Source organism: Rhinoderma darwinii, chromosome 5 (assembly GCF_050947455.1).
Source record: "Rhinoderma darwinii isolate aRhiDar2 chromosome 5, aRhiDar2.hap1, whole genome shotgun sequence".
In the NCBI taxonomy this organism is placed as follows: Eukaryota; Metazoa; Chordata; class Amphibia; order Anura; family Rhinodermatidae; genus Rhinoderma; species Rhinoderma darwinii.
Genome location: NC_134691.1, coordinates 230,067,141 through 230,085,722, shown reverse-complemented (window position 1 = coordinate 230,085,722; position 18,582 = coordinate 230,067,141). Strand labels below are relative to the sequence as shown.

The window sequence follows — 18,582 nt, the reverse complement described above, 5'->3', positions numbered from 1 at the left end:
CCCTAAGCTTCGGCGAGGGGGGACCATCGATCCTTGATCCTCTAGGCCTATGGTTTGGAGGGTCAGGGAATGGTTATGCGGGGCCTCTCTCTTTTAAGAGAAGGGCTGCGATAGACCGCATCCTTGTGCACTTTTTGTGTGGCACCTCTGCACTTTTTATGCACTTGGGTGATAGAAAGCACGACTCGGGCTTTCAATAAAAAAAAAAAAAAAAAAAAAAAAATCTGTTCTTATCAGTCCTTGTAAGGATAGATAGCTCGGAGAACCACTGGGGGCTATAAACACTAGCTTAGCGATCCAAGAGCGTTCCAGACGAAGCCGGCGACGAACTGCGGAGAAGAACCAGCGAAGACGACGATCCAGAAGGGAGAAGCCGCCATCGGGGAAGAAGCTCCGGGAGATCGCTGCCGGGAAGAAGAAGGAGAACTGCGACAGAGACCTTCGGAGAAGAGCCGCTGCTGAAGGGGATCTTTGAAGAAGCTCGGCCGCAGAAGAAGCTCGACGAGGAACCGCTGCGGAAGAAATTTCGTGGAAGAACCTCGGCCAGCAAGGAGAAGATTTGCATAGCTCCGCCCCCTTCGGGAAAGAGCTATCGAAGATCCTCCCCAAGCGACAGGAACAGCTGGAAGAAGCCATGGCCTCAACCAGCAACCCTGCCACCCAGAAGAAGAAGGCTGATGGACCAGGTGAGCCGGCCCAGGCCAGGACATCTCCTCCTGAAGCCTCCTTAGGCCAACAGGCCACCAGGAAGCCGAACCAGGCTGCTCCAACCCTGGAGCCCTGGATGAAGCAGACGGTGGCCCTGAAGCTGAAGGAGGTGGACGGGAGAGTGCCGGACATGACGGAAGAAGTGTTCTGCCAGAAGATGCTCCTGGACCAGGGCTTCGCTAAGCCGGAGACCATCAGCATCCAGGCCTTCATGACCGGGATGTTCTTCGTGACCTTCGCTTCGATCAACATCTGCAGAAGGTACTGGGAGATGGTGAAAGCGGCGAGGCCTGAATCCCCTTTCTCTCGCTTTGTGGGCAACTGCCCTGTCCAAAGAGAGGAAAGGCGGGTGACGGTCTCAATGCGGAACCCACACACCCCCGGCAAAGACATCACCACGCTCCTGAAGCGGTTCTGCACAGTGGTGAGGGAACCCACCCACATCCTGAACGGACTCGGCTTCTGGACTGGCAAGTGGTCGGTAATCGTCCGACTGAACAAGGATTCCAGCGCGGAAGACGGCCTCCAACACCTGCCCCAGTCATTCTCGCTGGGCAACTCCTACGGCCTCATCTACTACCCGGACATGCCGCAGATCTGCAGGAGATGCAGCAAGAAGGGTCATTCGGTGAAGGACTGCAAGGAGGACGCCTGCAAGAACTGCCGGGTAACAGGACACGAGACCAAAGACTGCCCGAAACGGACAATGTGCAACCTCTGCGGACAAGCAGCCCACTCCTACAAGGACTGCCCGAAGAGGGATCGATCCTGGGCAACTGTAGCGGCGAAAGCTCCGGCCAGAGGGAACCCCGCCCCAGCCAGAGCTCCAGCGGCGCAGAAGACCGGGAATAAGAAGGATGGTAAGAAGACGACAGTCCCTCCCCCCCGTCTCCCGGCCCTCCCTCGCCCTACCCTTCCCACCCTCCCTCGCCCGGCCCTCCCCACCCCCCCGTCCCCAACCCCTGTCACCCCCACTGAGGCTCTCACCTTCTCCTACCCACCCATCTCAGTGGTCCTGTCACCTGCACCTCTCCCAACCCAGCCTCCCTTCTCCCCAGCTCCAGCAGCACTAACATCTTCCCCTCCAGCTGCTGGAGTCCTCTCCCTGGAGGATTTTCCCCCTCTTGTCTCCTCAGGTGCCATCCAGAGGAAGAGAAAGGTGAGGGACAGCCCAGCTGCTGAGTCCTCAAAGCGACAAGTCGTGGAAATCTGCGAAGATTCCCTTGCGCAGCAGGAGGAAATGGAGCAGATGGTGGAGGAACTCGTGTCTGAACCTGAGGTCATCGACTTCACAACAGACATCCAGGTGGCTACAATCCTGGAACAATTTTTGTCAGAGGGCCTGCTGGATCTTTCGGACCCGCCAGGAGAGGAGGATCCGCCCGACCGGACTGGTAACTAAGGTGTATCGTTTGCACTGACCTTCTTTATTCTCCCCCATGGCTGCTAAACTTAACATCTTTAGCCTCAATGTGAGGAGTGTTAGAGATAGGACTAGATGTCAGATGGTGCTAACTTTTCTTTCCAAGCAGTCGAGTGATGTATTTATGCTGCAGGAATGTACTCTCCCCTCTTCCAGGTCATACCATCATCTGGCCAGGCAGTGGACCCATGGCCCGTCCTACTGGTCTGGTGGGGGCGACTGTAAGTCTGCAGGGGTTGCCATCCTGATTAGGGGAAGCGTATTTACTGTTGACTCTGTCCAGGAGCTCGCCTGCGGCCGCTTGTTGGTCGTAGACGGTTCCTGGGCAGGAGAGCCGATTAGGCTCATCAACGTGTACGCTCCCCCTATGAAGGCTGAGCGCCTGGAACTATTCCAGACCCTGCGGACCCAGCTCGCCACCACTAGGGCAGTGGTGATGGCCGGGGACTTCAACTGCCCCATCGAAGAGGATGGACGAAGTTCCGGCACTTCAATCAAACTGGATGTCAGTTCCAAACTGCTTATCGAGATGGTAACCGAAGCATCCTTGCAGGACGTTGTGGGCTCCATGGGGATTGGCTCTGTGAACTATTCATGGAGCCGACCCGATGGCTCACTTCGTTCTCGGATTGACTTTGTGTTCACCTCCCGGGCAGTCAAGCAGCATGGGCACTCCATGGTCCCCTGCTTCTTCTCTGACCACAGGGCCATTCTCTTCCAGGGTGCCATCGGCCACGGTTTTCCTCCCGGCCCTGGCTCCTGGAAGCTGAATTGTGCCCTGCTGGAAAGAGAGGAGGTACTGGCGGAACTTAGAGACGCCTATATTGTTTGGAGGAATGATAAAGTTTTCTTTGACAAAACCTGTGACTGGTGGGAATATGTTAAAGTTGAATTTCGTTGTTTCTTTCAGGCAAAAAGTCGTCAACAGGCGTGTGAGAGGAAGAGAGACTTCAGAGAGATGCAGCGTCAGCTGCGATCCCTGCAAGACCTCCTTCAATGCGGCTGGGACGTCAGGAAGGAGCTGGAGGAAGCCAAAAAGGGCCTGAAAAGGCACTTTGAGGAGGAATCCAAGCGAATTGTCTTTCGTTCCAAGGTGGAGAACCTGGAGAAGGGTGAGAAATGTAACTCGTTCTTTTTCAGGAAACTCCATGCCGGCCACACGCCCCTGAAGGAACTTCGAGATGAGACCGGAAACATGCATTCTGGGAAGAAGGAGGTGATGGGAGTCGTCACAGACTACTACCGAAGCCTCTACTCCCGGAAAACCACTGACCCCGAAGCCGCCGATAAATTCCTGTCAGGTATCACTAATCATCTTGATCCTGCAGGTACGGAGGCTATGGATGTACCCCTGACGGTGGAGGAACTGCTCTCTGCCGCTAAATCCTTCAGACCCGGCAGGACCCCGGGCAGTGATGGTCTCCCAGCAGAGCTCTATGTAGCGCTGGGGGACTTGATCAGTCCGGACCTGCTGGAGCTCTATGAGGAGATGGTGGTGGAGGGTAGAATGCCACCGTCCTTGAGAGAAGGCATGATCACGATCTTGTATAAGCGGAAGGGGGAGAGATGTGACCTGAAAAACTGGCGTCCCATCTCTCTCCTGAACGTGGACTACAAGATCCTCGCCAAAGTATTGGCCAACAGACTGAAGGTTGTCATCGGACAGATCATCGGATCGGACCAAACCTGCGGCATTCCTGGCCGTAGGGTGGCCGACAGTCTTGCCCTGGTGAGGGACACGGTGCATTACATGCAAAGCCGCCGTACACACGCGGCCCTGGTCAGTCTGGATCAGGAGAAGGCTTTTGACCGGGTCTCTCACGAATTCATGGGTAAGGCTCTGCGTAGGCTGCGGCTTGGCAGGTTGTTCTGTTTGTATGTTAACCTGATGTATTGCGACATTTACAGCTCGGTGCTGGTGAACGGCTGGAAGACTGACCCCTTTCCTGTATCGTCGGGGGTTAGACAAGGCTGTCCTCTTTCACCTCTCCTTTTTGTTTGTGTTATAGAGCTCTTCGCAGAGGCTATCCGGCAGAATGGAGAGATCAGAGGGATCACCGCACCAGGTCCAGGACACTTCGAGGTCAAATGCTCGCTGTACATGGACGACGTGACCGTCTTCTGCGCTGACCAGAGTTCGGTGACTGCACTCGTCCAGACCTGTGAGGAGTTCGGACGCGCTTCAGGGGCAAAAGTCAACTGCGGGAAGTCGGAAGCCATGCTCTTCGGAAAGTGGTACCTGCCTTCTCCTGCCTCCTTCCCGTTTACTATCAAGCCGGACTTCATCAAAATTCTGGGAGTCTGGTTCGGTAAGGAAGGTGCAGCCCTAAAGTCGTGGGAAGAACGCTTGGCCAAAGTCAACCAAAGGATCGGACTGTGGAGCCTCAGACAACTCACTATTGAGGGCAAAGCAATGGTCCTGCGTAACGAAGTCTTGCCTGTGCTACAATACACTGCACAGGCATGGCCCCCTCTTGCCACCGTCTCGAGGGCCATTACCAGGACTGTGTTTCGCTTCATCTGGGGCTCGAAAATGGACAGAGTAAAGCGGACTGTTATGTACAAGGAGCCCCGCAAAGGTGGGAAGGGTATACCCGACATTCCCACTCTGCTGCGGATCGCTTTTGTATGTGACTGTGTTCGTAGGACTCTGAGGACAGCAAACGGCTCTGCGGGCAAGGCCATGTCCCGCTACTTCCTCCTTCCCCTCTGGCGAGGTTTTGGCTGGGACAAGTGGGACAGCTCCTTCCCTTACAACTGGCACGCTCCCTGGTTCTACGGAGATGTCGTCCGGTTCGTGAGGGAGCATCAACTGGAGGGTCTTAAGCCCGACTTGTGGAAACCTAAGACGATCCACAAGCACATCAGAGCAAAGGACTCACTGGAGTCTGTTCCAGGGCTTCATGCCGACACGTTGGAGACTGTTTGGACTAACGTGTCATCTGGCAGGTTGACCAACGGGCACAAGGACATTTCATGGATGGCCATCCAGGGAGGACTGCCTCTTAGGTCATTCATGCATGCCCGCAACCTGTGCAAGACCCGGTACTGCCCCAGGTGCCCCTTCACGGAGGAAACATCTTTGCACATTTTCTGGCAGTGCCCCTTTGCACAGGGTCTGTTGAAAGCCTTGGAACATGAACTCAAGGACTCAGTACCCAGGAACAGACTGTCGTACCGCTCGGTACTTTATGGACTATTTCCTGGGAATACCACGGATGGAGCAATCCAGGAAGCCTGGCGCCTTATGAACTGCTTTAAGGACGCTATATGGTTTGCCAGGAACCGTCTGATTTTGCGGAGAGAGAGTGTGTCCGTCCAGGACTGCCGCAGGCTGATCCACAGCCTGCTCAGAGACTATTCCACCTGGGACAGCCCGGACGTCGATGAGGAAGAGGACTGATACTCCCCTTCCCCCCACTCTCCCTTCCTGTGTGTTGTCTTTCAATAAAGCTTCGGGCCTGTGATTTCCCCCTTCCCTATCCCCTCCTACCCACTCCCCTATCCCATCACTTGTCTGTAATGCTTTGTTGTTTGGCTTTAGTGAATGCAAGAATGTTAGTGTAGCATGTGGTGTAATGTATAGCATAGGCTAGCCTGTACTGTGTATTATACTGTCATGTTATGTTTGACGACTGTTATTATTTATTATTTGCTGCTTCATGGCTTGCGCTGCGTCGCAGTAATGTTTGTATGATGACGATTGATTGTCAATAAAGCATTTTTCAATCAAAAATCTGTTCTTATCAGTCCTTGTAAGGATAGATAGCTCGGAGAACCACTGGGGGCTATAAACACTAGCTTAGCGATCCAAGAGCGTTCCAGACGAAGCCGGCGACGAACTGCGGAGAAGAACCAGCGAAGACGACGATCCAGAAGGGAGAAGCCGCCATCGGGGAAGAAGCTCCGGGAGATCGCTGCCGGGAAGAAGAAGGAGAACTGCGACAGAGACCTTCGGAGAAGAGCCGCTGCTGAAGGGGATCTTTGAAGAAGCTCGGCCGCAGAAGAAGCTCGACGAGGAACCGCTGCGGAAGAAATTTCGTGGAAGAACCTCGGCCAGCAAGGAGAAGATTTGCATAGCTCCGCCCCCTTCGGGAAAGAGCTATCGAAGATCCTCCCCAAGCGACAGGAACAGCTGGAAGAAGCCATGGCCTCAACCAGCAACCCTGCCACCCAGAAGAAGAAGGCTGATGGACCAGGTGAGCCGGCCCAGGCCAGGACATCTCCTCCTGAAGCCTCCTCAAGCCAACAGGCCACCAGGAAGCCGAACCAGGCTGCTCCAACCCTGGAGCCCTGGATGAAGCAGACGGTGGCCCTGAAGCTGAAGGAGGTGGACGGGAGAGTGCCGGACATGACGGAAGAAGTGTTCTGCCAGAAGATGCTCCTGGACCAGGGCTTCGCTAAGCCGGAGACCATCAGCATCCAGGCCTTCATGACCGGGATGTTCTTCGTGACCTTCGCTTCGATCAACATCTGCAGAAGGTACTGGGAGATGGTGAAAGCGGCGAGGCCTGAATCCCCTTTCTCTCGCTTTGTGGGCAACTGCCCTGTCCAAAGAGAGGAAAGGCGGGTGACGGTCTCAATGCGGAACCCACACACCCCCGGCAAAGACATCACCACGCTCCTGAAGCGGTTCTGCACAGTGGTGAGGGAACCCACCCACATCCTGAACGGACTCGGCTTCTGGACTGGCAAGTGGTCGGTAATCGTCCGACTGAACAAGGATTCGAGCGCGGAAGACGGCCTCCAGCACCTGCCCCAGTCATTCTCGCTGGGCAACTCCTACGGCCTCATCTACTACCCGGACATGCCGCAGATCTGCAGGAGATGCAGCAAGAAGGGTCATTCGGTGAAGGACTGCAAGGAGGACGCCTGCAAGAACTGCCGGGTAACAGGACACGAGACCAAAGACTGCCCGAAACGGACAATGTGCAACCTCTGCGGACAAGCAGCCCACTCCTACAAGGACTGCCCGAAGAGGGATCGATCCTGGGCAACTGTAGCGGCGAAAGCTCCGGCCAGAGGGAACCCCGCCCCAGCCAGAGCTCCAGCGGCGCAGAAGACCGGGAATAAGAAGGATGGTAAGAAGACGACAGTCCCTCCCCCCCGTCTCCCGGCCCTCCCTCGCCCTACCCTTCCCACCCTCCCTCGCCCGGCCCTCCCCACCCCCCCGTCCCCAACCCCTGTCACCCCCACTGAGGCTCTCACCTTCTCCTACCCACCCATCTCAGTGGTCCTGTCACCTGCACCTCTCCCAACCCAGCCTCCCTTCTCCCCAGCTCCAGCAGCACTAACATCTTCCCCTCCAGCTGCTGGAGTCCTCTCCCTGGAGGATTTTCCCCCTCTTGTCTCCTCAGGTGCCATCCAGAGGAAGAGAAAGGTGAGGGACAGCCCAGCTGCTGAGTCCTCAAAGCGACAAGTCGTAGAAATCTGCGAAGATTCCCTTGCGCAGCAGGAGGAAATGGAGCAGATGGTGGAGGAACTCGTGTCTGAACCTGAGGTCATCGACTTCACAACAGACATCCAGGTGGCTACAATCCTGGAACAATTTTTGTCAGAGGGCCTGCTGGATCTTTCGGACCCGCCAGGAGAGGAGGATCCGCCCGACCGGACTGGTAACTAAGGTGTATCGTTTGCACTGACCTTCTTTATTCTCCCCCATGGCTGCTAAACTTAACATCTTTAGCCTCAATGTGAGGAGTGTTAGAGATAGGACTAGATGTCAGATGGTGCTAACTTTTCTTTCCAAGCAGTCGAGTGATGTATTTATGCTGCAGGAATGTACTCTCCCCTCTTCCAGGTCATACCATCATCTGGCCAGGCAGTGGACCCATGGCCCGTCCTACTGGTCTGGTGGGGGCGACTGTAAGTCTGCAGGGGTTGCCATCCTGATTAGGGGAGGCGTATTTACTGTTGACTCTGTCCAGGAGCTCGCCTGCGGCCGCTTGTTGGTCGTAGACGGTTCCTGGGCAGGAGAGCCGATTAGGCTCATCAACGTGTACGCTCCCCCTATGAAGGCTGAGCGCCTGGAACTATTCCAGACCCTGCGGACCCGGCTCGCCACCACTAGGGCAGTGGTGATGGCCGGGGACTTCAACTGCCCCATCGAAGAGGATGGACGAAGTTCCGGCACTTCAATCAAACTGGATGTCAGTTCCAAACTGCTTATCGAGATGGTAACCGAAGCATCCTTGCAGGACGTTGTGGGCTCCATGGGGATCGGCTCTGTGAACTATTCATGGAGCCGACCCGATGGCTCACTTCGTTCTCGGATTGACTTTGTGTTCACCTCCCGGGCAGTCAAGCAGCATGGGCACTCCATGGTCCCCTGCTTCTTCTCCGACCACAGGGCCATTCTCTTCCAGGGTGCCATCGGCCACGGTTTTCCTCCCGGCCCTGGCTCCTGGAAGCTGAATTGTGCCCTGCTGGAAAGAGAGGAGGTACTGGCGGAACTTAGAGACGCCTATATTGTTTGGAGGAATGATAAAGTTTTCTTTGACAAAACCTGTGACTGGTGGGAATATGTTAAAGTTGAATTTCGTTGTTTCTTTCAGGCAAAAAGTCGTCAACAGGCGTGTGAGAGGAAGAGAGACTTCAGAGAGATGCAGCGTCAGCTGCGATCCCTGCAAGACCTCCTTCAATGCGGCTGGGACGTCAGGAAGGAGCTGGAGGAAGCCAAAAAGGGCCTGAAAAGGCACTTTGAGGAGGAATCCAAGCGAATTGTCTTTCGTTCCAAGGTGGAGAACCTGGAGAAGGGTGAGAAATGTAACTCGTTCTTTTTCAGGAAACTCCATGCCGGCCACACGCCCCTGAAGGAACTTCGAGATGAGACCGGAAACATGCATTCTGGGAAGAAGGAGGTGATGGAAGTCGTCACAGACTACTACCGAAGCCTCTACTCCCGGAAAACCACTGACCCCGAAGCCGCCGATAAATTCCTGTCAGGTATCACTAATCATCTTGATCCTGCAGGTACGGAGGCTATGGATGTACCCCTGACGGTGGAGGAACTGCTCTCTGCCGCTAAATCCTTCAGACCCGGCAGGACCCCGGGCAGTGATGGTCTCCCAGCAGAGCTCTATGTAGCGCTGGGGGACTTGATCTGTCCGGACCTGCTGGAGCTCTATGAGGAGATGGTGGTGGAGGGTAGAATGCCACCGTCCTTGAGAGAAGGCATGATCACGATCTTGTATAAGCGGAAGGGGGAGAGATGTGACCTGAAAAACTGGCGTCCCATCTCTCTCCTGAACGTGGACTACAAGATCCTCGCCAAAGTATTGGCCAACAGACTGAAGGTTGTCATCGGACAGATCATCGGATCGGACCAAACCTGCGGCATTCCTGGCCGTAGGGTGGCCGACAGTCTTGCCCTGGTGAGGGACACGGTGCATTACATGCAAAGCCGCCGTACACACGCGGCCCTGGTCAGTCTGGATCAGGAGAAGGCTTTTGACCGGGTCTCTCACGAATTCATGGGTAAGGCTCTGCGTAGGCTGCGGCTTGGCAGGTTGTTCTGTTTGTATGTTAACCTGATGTATTGCGACATTTACAGCTCGGTGCTGGTGAACGGCTGGAAGACTGACCCCTTTCCTGTATCGTCGGGGGTTAGACAAGGCTGTCCTCTTTCACCTCTCCTTTTTGTTTGTGTTATAGAGCTCTTCGCAGAGGCTATCCGGCAGAATGGAGAGATCAGAGGGATCACCGCACCAGGTCCAGGACACTTCGAGGTCAAATGCTCGCTGTACATGGACGACGTGACCGTCTTCTGCGCTGACCAGAGTTCGGTGACTGCACTCGTCCAGACCTGCGAGGAGTTCGGACGCGCTTCAGGGGCAAAAGTCAACTGCGGGAAGTCGGAAGCCATGCTCTTCGGAAAGTGGTACCTGCCTTCTCCTGCCTCCTTCCCGTTTACTATCAAGCCGGACTTCATCAAAATTCTGGGAGTCTGGTTCGGTAAGGAAGGTGCAGCCCTAAAGTCGTGGGAAGAACGCTTGGCCAAAGTCAACCAAAGGATCGGACTGTGGAGCCTCAGACAACTCACTATTGAGGGCAAAGCAATGGTCCTGCGTAACGAAGTCTTGCCTGTGCTACAATACACTGCACAGGCATGGCCCCCTCTTGCCACCGTCTCGAGGGCCATTACCAGGACTGTGTTTCGCTTCATCTGGGGCTCGAAAATGGACAGAGTAAAGCGGACTGTTATGTACAAGGAGCCCCGCAAAGGTGGGAAGGGTATACCCGACATTCCCACTCTGCTGCGGATCGCTTTTGTATGTGACTGTGTTCGTAGGACTCTGAGGACAGCAAACGGCTCTGCGGGCAAGGCCATGTCCCGCTACTTCCTCCTTCCCCTCTGGCGAGGTTTTGGCTGGGACAAGTGGGACAGCTCCTTCCCTTACAACTGGCACGCTCCCTGGTTCTACGGAGATGTCGTCCGGTTTGTGAGGGAGCATCAACTGGAGGGTCTTAAGCCCGACTTGTGGAAACCTAAGACGATCCACAAGCACATCAGAGCAAAGGACCCACTGGAGTCTGTTCCAGGGCTTCATGCCGACACGTTGGAGACTGTTTGGACTAACGTGTCATCTGGCAGGTTGACCAACGGGCACAAGGACATTTCATGGATGGCCATCCAGGGAGGACTGCCTCTTAGGTCATTCATGCATGCCCGCAACCTGTGCAAGACCCGGTACTGCCCCAGGTGCCCCTTCACGGAGGAAACATCTTTGCACATTTTCTGGCAGTGCCCCTTTGCACAGGGTCTGTTGAAAGCCTTGGAACATGAACTCAAGGACTCAGTACCCAGGAACAGACTGTCGTACCGCTCGGTACTTTATGGACTATTTCCTGGGAATACCACGGATGGAGCAATCCAGGAAGCCTGGCGCCTTATGAACTGCTTTAAGGACGCTATATGGTTTGCCAGGAACCGTCTGATTTTGCGGAGAGAGAGTGTGTCCGTCCAGGACTGCCGCAGGCTGATCCACAGCCTGCTCAGAGACTATTCCACCTGGGACAGCCCGGACGTCGATGAGGAAGAGGACTGATACTCCCCTTCCCCCCACTCTCCCTTCTTGTGTGTTGTCTTTCAATAAAGCTTCGGGCCTGTGATTTCCCCCTTCCCTATCCCCTCCTACCCACTCCCCTATCCCATCACTTGTCTGTAATGCTTTGTTGTTTGGCGTTAGTGAATGCAAGAATGTTAGTGTAGCATGTGGTGTAATGTATAGCATAGGCTAGCCTGTACTGTGTATTATACTGTCATGTTATGTTTGACGACTGTTATTATTTATTATTTACTGCTTCATGGCTTGCGCTGCGTCGCAGTAATGTTTGTATGATGACGATTGATTGTCAATAAAGCAATTTTCAATCAAAATCTGTTCTTATCAGTTTAATATCTGATACGTCCCCTATCTGGGGACCATATATTAAATGGATTTTTCGAACAGGGAGATGGAAATAGAGCTTGCTCTGTCCACTCCACGCATTGACCTGGTATTGCAGTATTTCCAGGACCGGTGCACCCTTCCCTTATGTGTTGACTAAAATCAGATTCCAAAAGTGCTATTTGTGTTTGCTATTGTTTTTGTCTTTCTGATGGGATCTCCCCTTTTAATCCCATTATTTCAACACCTGTTGGACAATGCATTTGTACAGTCATGTGTGATAATGAGCTCATTTATTAAATGCAATTAATTAATACATTGCCACCTCTTGTTGTGTGTGTGTGTGTGTGTGTGTGTGTGTGTGTGTGTGTGTGTGTGTGTGTCTTCTGTGTTTCTGTGTTTCCGGCATTTCACATTGGAACAGCTCATTCACCTTCCTTGTCTTCTCTCCGCCCTCCCTTTTAGGTAAGTTAAAGAGCTGCACCTGAGCCAGCCACTGATTGATGCAGCACCACAGTCAAATAGTGGAGTGGAGTGGAGTAGGGGAACAGCAAACAGCCATTAAAGCAGCCAGCCGCCTACCCGCCACAATGGACCTACCTGTGTACACTAGATGGATGTGATGGAATGTACTGTCGTCCCTACATTTCAAGAAGAAGTAAGAATTGCAGTTGCAACAAACCCTTGCTTGCCTACAAAGAGAGCAGCAATTTGGATTTGTTACTATGTTACCTGGAAGAATAACAAACTGTGCAAGGATGGAGGTTGTAGGAGCAAAGAGAAGTTGTCTGTAAAGTTGGTGGATGCCTATTTTCCATTTTGCAGTCCCTTGTCTCCCTCTTGTGGCCTCCTGGAGGCAAGTAGCTGTGCAAAAAAAAGACAGCCTGGCGGCCGGCTGTTGCAGTGTTGCCCTCTCAGGCAACACTGAGTGACTGACTGAGCCGCACCGTCTTATATAAAGTTCAGACGGAACTTTGCACGTGTCATAGTGGAGCCCTCAGGATTCCAGAGCCAGCTTTCTGACATCATAATGGGGCCTGCCTCAGAGATAAAAGCCTGGGCCCAGGCAGTGTTGGTCAGTGCTGCTCAGCAGGCAGCACCGGACTGGATTGGATTAAAGCTGATACAAGGTGTGAAGGAACAAGGGGTGGCTGTGGGCATGCACTTGCTGCCGCTGCCAGTGTTTATCTGCATGGCAGGAGGGCATTTGGGCGTTGCCAGGAAGGCGTTTTTATGTAGATTCCTCCTCCTCTTTCAGCACTGCATTGTGGTGCAAGCAAAAGAAGCAAATCCTGTCTGGCTTCCTCTCCGGCCTTTATTCACCTCCCTCCCGCTTAGTAGCTGTAAATGTGTGTGAGCCTGCAGGGCCCCATGGAATTGCCTAGGAGTAGGCTGAATCAATCGCTGCAAGGGGTGAACAGCAGTATTAGGCAGGCTCGGTCAACGGCCGGCCCATTCGGGTTATCGCTTCTCGGCCTTTTGGCTAAGATCAAGTGTAGTATCTGTTCTTATCAGTTTAATATCTGATACGTCCCCTATCTGGGGACCATATATTAAATGGATTTTTCGAACAGGGAGATGGAAATAGAGCTTGCTCTGTCCACTCCACGCATTGACCTGGTATTGCAGTATTTCCAGGACCGGTGCACCCTTCCCTTATGTGTTGACTAAAATCAGATTCCAAAAGTGCTATTTGTGTTTGCTATTGTTTTTGTCTTTCTGATGGGATCTCCCCTTTTAATCCCATTATTTCAACACCTGTTGGACAATGCATTTGTACAGTCATGTGTGATAATGAGCTCATTTATTAAATGCAATTAATTAATACATTGCCACCTCTTGTTGTGTGTGTGTGTGTGTGTGTGTGTGTGTGTGTGTGTGTGTGTGTGTCTTCTGTGTTTCTGTGTTTCCGGCATTTCACATTGGAACAGCTCATTCACCTTCCTTGTCTTCTCTCCGCCCTCCCTTTTAGGTAAGTTAAAGAGCTGCACCTGAGCCAGCCACTGATTGATGCAGCACCACAGTCAAATAGTGGAGTGGAGTGGAGTAGGGGAACAGCAAACAGCCATTAAAGCAGCCAGCCGCCTACCCGCCACAATGGACCTACCTGTGTACACTAGATGGATGTGATGGAATGTACTGTCGTCCCTACATTTCAAGAAGAAGTAAGAATTGCAGTTGCAACAAACCCTTGCTTGCCTACAAAGAGAGCAGCAATTTGGATTTGTTACTATGTTACCTGGAAGAATAACAAACTGTGCAAGGATGGAGGTTGTAGGAGCAAAGAGAAGTTGTCTGTAAAGTTGGTGGATGCCTATTTTCCATTTTGCAGTCCCTTGTCTCCCTCTTGTGGCCTCCTGGAGGCAAGTAGCTGTGCAAAAAAAAGACAGCCTGGCGGCCGGCTGTTGCAGTGTTGCCCTCTCAGGCAACACTGAGTGACTGACTGAGCCGCACCGTCTTATATAAAGTTCAGACGGAACTTTGCACGTGTCATAGTGGAGCCCTCAGGATTCCAGAGCCAGCTTTCTGACATCATAATGGGGCCTGCCTCAGAGATAAAAGCCTGGGCCCAGGCAGTGTTGGTCAGTGCTGCTCAGCAGGCAGCACCGGACTGGATTGGATTAAAGCTGATACAAGGTGTGAAGGAACAAGGGGTGGCTGTGGGCATGCACTTGCTGCCGCTGCCAGTGTTTATCTGCATGGCAGGAGGGCATTTGGGCGTTGCCAGGAAGGCGTTTTTATGTAGATTCCTCCTCCTCTTTCAGCACTGCATTGTGGTGCAAGCAAAAGAAGCAAATCCTGTCTGGCTTCCTCTCCGGCCTTTATTCACCTCCCTCCCGCTTAGTAGCTGTAAATGTGTGTGAGCCTGCAGGGCCCCATGGAATTGCCTAGGAGTAGGCTGAATCAATCGCTGCAAGGGGTGAACAGCAGTATTAGGCAGGCTCGGTCAACGGCCGGCCCATTCGGGTTATCGCTTCTCGGCCTTTTGGCTAAGATCAAGTGTAGTATCTGTTCTTATCAGTCCTTGTAAGGATAGATAGCTCGGAGAACCACTGGGGGCTATAAACACTAGCTCAGCGATCCAAGAGCGTTCCAGACGAAGCCGGCGACGAACTGCGGAGAAGAACCAGCGAAGACGACGATCCAGAAGGGAGAAGCCGCCATCGAGGAAGAAGCTCCGGGAGATCGCTGCCGGGAAGAAGAAGGAGAACTTCGGAGAAGAGCCGCTGCTGAAGGGGATCTTCGAAGAAGCTCGGCCGCAGAAGAAGAAGCTCGACGAGGAACCGCTGCGGAAGAAATTTCGTGGAAGAACCTCGGCCAGCAAGGAGAAGATTTGCATAGCTCCGCCCCCTTCGGGAAAGAGCTATCGAAGATCCTCCCCAAGCGACAGGAACAGCTGGAAGAAGCCATGGCCTCAACCAGCAACCCTGCCACCCAGAAGGAGAAGGCTGATGGACCAGGTGAGCCGGCCCAGGCCAGGACATCTCCTCCTGAAGCCTCCTCAAGCCAACAGGCCACCAGGAAGCCGAACCAGGCTGCTCCAACCCTGGAGCCCTGGATGAAGCAGACGGTGGCCCTGAAGCTCAAGGAGGTGGACGGGAGAGTGCCGGACATGACGGAAGAAGTGTTCTGCCAGAAGATGCTCCTGGATCAGGGCTTCGCTAAGCCGGAGACCATCAGTATCCAGGCCTTCATGACCGGGATGTTCTTCGTGACCTTCGCTTCGATCAACATCTGCAGAAGGTACTGGGAGATGGTGAAAGCGGCGAGGCCTGAATCCCCTTTCTCTCGCTTTGTGGGCAACTGCCCTGTCCAAAGAGAGGAAAGGCGGGTGACGGTCTCAATGCGGAACCCACACACCCCCGGCAAAGACATCACCACGCTCCTGAAGCGGTTCTGCACAGTGGTGAGGGAACCCACCCACATCCTGAACGGACTCGGCTTCTGGACTGGCAAGTGGTCGGTAATCGTCCGACTGAACAAGGATTCGAGCGCGGAAGACGGCCTCCAGCACCTGCCCCAGTCATTCTCGCTGGGCAACTCCTACGGCCTCATCTACTACCCGGACATGCCGCAGATCTGCAGGAGATGCAGCAAGAAGGGTCATTCGGTGAAGGACTGCAAGGAGGACGCCTGCAAGAACTGCAGGGTAACAGGACACGAGACCAAAGACTGCCCGAAACGGACAATGTGCAACCTCTGCGGACAAGCAGCCCACTCTTACAAGGACTGCCCGAAGAGGGATCGATCCTGGGCAACTGTAGCAGCGAAAGCTCCAGCCAGAGGGAACCCCGCCCCAGCCAGAGCTCCAGCGGCACAGAAGACCGGGAAAAAGAAGGATGGTAAGAAGACGACAGTCCCTCCCCCCCCTCTCCCGGCCCTCCCTCGCCCTACCCTTCCCACCCTCCCTCGCCCGGCCCTCCCCACCCCCCCGTCCCCAACCCCTGTCACCCCCACTGAGGCTCTCACCTTCTCCTACCCACCCATCTCAGTGGTCCTGTCACCTGCACCTCTCCCAACCCAGCCTCCCTTCTCCCCAGCTCCAGCAGCACTAACATCTTCCCCTCCAGCTGCTGGAGTCCTCTCCCTGGAGGATTTTCCCCCTCTTGTCTCCTCAGGTGCCATCCAGAGGAAGAGAAAGGTGAGGGACAGCCCAGCTGCTGAGTCCTCAAAGAGACAAGTCGTGGAAATCTGCGAAGATTCCCTTGCGCAGCAGGAGGAAATGGAGCAGATGGTGGAGGAACTCGTGTCTGAACCTGAGGTCATCGACTTCACAACAGACATCCAGGTGGCTACAATCCTGGAACAATTTTTGTCAGAGGGCCTGCTGGATCTTCCGGACCCGCCAGGCTCCAGAGAGGAGGATCCGCCCGACCGGACTGGTAACTAAGGTGTATCGTTTGCACTAACCTTCTTTATTCTCCCCCATGGCTGCTAAACTTAACATCTTTAGCCTCAATGTGAGGAGTGTTAGAGATAGGACTAGATGTCAGATGGTGCTAACTTTTCTTTCCAAGCAGTCGAGTGATGTATTTATGCTGCAGGAATGTACTCTCCCCTCTTCCAGGTCATACCATCATCTGGCCAGGCAGTGGACCCATGGCCCGTCCTACTGGTCTGGTGGGGGCGACTGTAAGTCTGCAGGGGTTGCCATCCTGATTAGGGGAAGCGTATTTACTGTTGACTCTGTCCAGGAGCTCGTCTGCGGCCGCTTGTTGGTCGTAGACGGTTCCTGGGCGGGAGAGCCGATTAGGCTCATCAACGTGTACGCTCCCCCTATGAAGGCTGAGCGCCTGGAACTATTCCAGACCCTGCGGACCCAGCTCGCCACCACTGGGGCAGTGGTGATGGCCGGGGACTTCAACTGCCCCATCGAAGAGGATGGACGAAGTTCCGGCACTTCAATCAAGCTGGATGTCAGTTCCAAACTGCTTATCGAGATGGTAACCGAAGCATCCTTGCAGGACGTTGTGGGCTCCATGGGGATCGGCTCTGTGAACTATTCATGGAGCCGACCCGATGGCTCACTCCGTTCTCGGATTGACTTTGTGTTCACCTCCCGGGCAGTCAAGCAGCATGGGCACTCCATGGTCCCCTGCTTCTTCTCTGACCACAGGGCCATTCTCTTCCAGGGTGCCATCGGCCACGGTTTTCCTCCCGGCCCTGGCTCCTGGAAGCTGAATTGTGCCCTGCTGGAAAGAGAAGAGGTACTGGCGGAACTTAGAGACGCCTATATTGTTTGGAGGAATGATAAAGTTTTCTTTGACAAAACCTGTGACTGGTGGGAATATGTTAAAGTTGAATTTCGTTGTTTCTTTCAGGCAAAAAGTCGTCAACAGGCGTGTGAGAGGAAGAGAGACTTCAGAGAGATGCAGCGTCAGCTGCGATCCCTGCAAGACCTCCTTCAATGCGGCTGGGACGTCAGGAAGGAGCTGGAGGAAGCCAAAAAGGGCCTGAAAAGGCACTTTGAGGAGGAATCCAAGCGAATTGTCTTTCGTTCCAAGGTGGAGAACCTGGAGAAGGGTGAGAAATGTAACTCGTTCTTTTTCAGGAAACTCCATGCCGGCCACACGCCCCTGAAGGAACTCCGAGATGAGACCGGAAACATGCATTCTGGGAAGAAGGAGGTGATGGGAGTCGTCACAGACTACTACCGAAGCCTCTACTCCCGGAAAACCACTGACCCCGAAGCCGCCGATAAATTCCTGTCAGGTATCACTAATCATCTTGATCCTGCAGGTACGGAGGCTATGGACGTACCCCTGACGGTGGAGGAACTGCTCTCTGCCGCTAAATCCTTCAGACCCGGCAGGACCCCGGGCAATGATGGTCTCCCAGCAGAGCTCTATGTAGCGCTGGGGGACTTGATCTGTCCGGACCTGCTGGAGCTCTATGAGGAGATGGTGGTGGAGGGTAGAATGCCACCGTCCTTGAGAGAAGGCATGATCACGATCTTGTATAAGCGGAAGGGGGAGAGATGTGACCTGAAAAACTGGCGTCCCATCTCTCTCCTGAACGTGGACTACAAGATCCTCGCCAAAGTATTGACCAACAGACTGAAGGTTGTCATCGGACAGATCATCGGATCGGACCAAACCTGCGGCATTCCTGGCCGTAGGGTGGCCGACAGTCTTGCCCTGGTGAGGGACACGGTGCATTACATGCAAAGCCGCCGTACACACGCGGCCCTGGTCAGTCTGGATCAGGAGAAGGCTTTTGACCGGGTCTCTCACGAATTCATGGGTAAGGCTCTGCGTAGGCTGCGGCTTGGCAGGTTGTTCTGTTTGTATGTTAACCTGATGTATTGCGACATTTACAGCTCGGTGCTGGTGAACGGCTGGAAGACTGACCCCTTTCCTGTATCGTCGGGGGTTAGACAAGGCTGTCCTCTTTCACCTCTCCTTTTTGTTTGTGTTATAGAGCTCTTCGCAGAGGCTATCCGGCAGAATGGAGAGATCAGAGGGATCACCGCACCAGGTCCAGGACACTTCGAGGTCAAATGCTCGCTGTACATGGACGACGTGACCGTCTTCTGCGCTGACCAGAGTTCGGTGACTGCAC

The 18,582-nt window shown here is 54.0% G+C and overlaps 2 non-coding genes and 1 pseudogene across 2 annotated transcripts; all 3 read left to right on the top strand.

Annotated features, from left to right (window-relative positions):
• Positions 1–11,477: 11,477 nt before the first annotated feature.
• Positions 11,478–11,663, top strand: LOC142653898 (U2 spliceosomal RNA). The gene has a single exon (XR_012848748.1). It is a non-coding gene; the product is annotated as a U2 spliceosomal RNA (small nuclear RNA).
• A 1,320-nt stretch (positions 11,664–12,983) lies between these two features.
• On the top strand, positions 12,984–13,174 carry LOC142653570 (U2 spliceosomal RNA). Its single transcript, XR_012848498.1, has one exon. It is a non-coding gene; the product is annotated as a U2 spliceosomal RNA (small nuclear RNA).
• A 1,316-nt stretch (positions 13,175–14,490) lies between these two features.
• LOC142654486 (U2 spliceosomal RNA) lies at positions 14,491–14,592 on the top strand (annotated as a pseudogene).
• Positions 14,593–18,582: the final 3,990 nt, after the last annotated feature.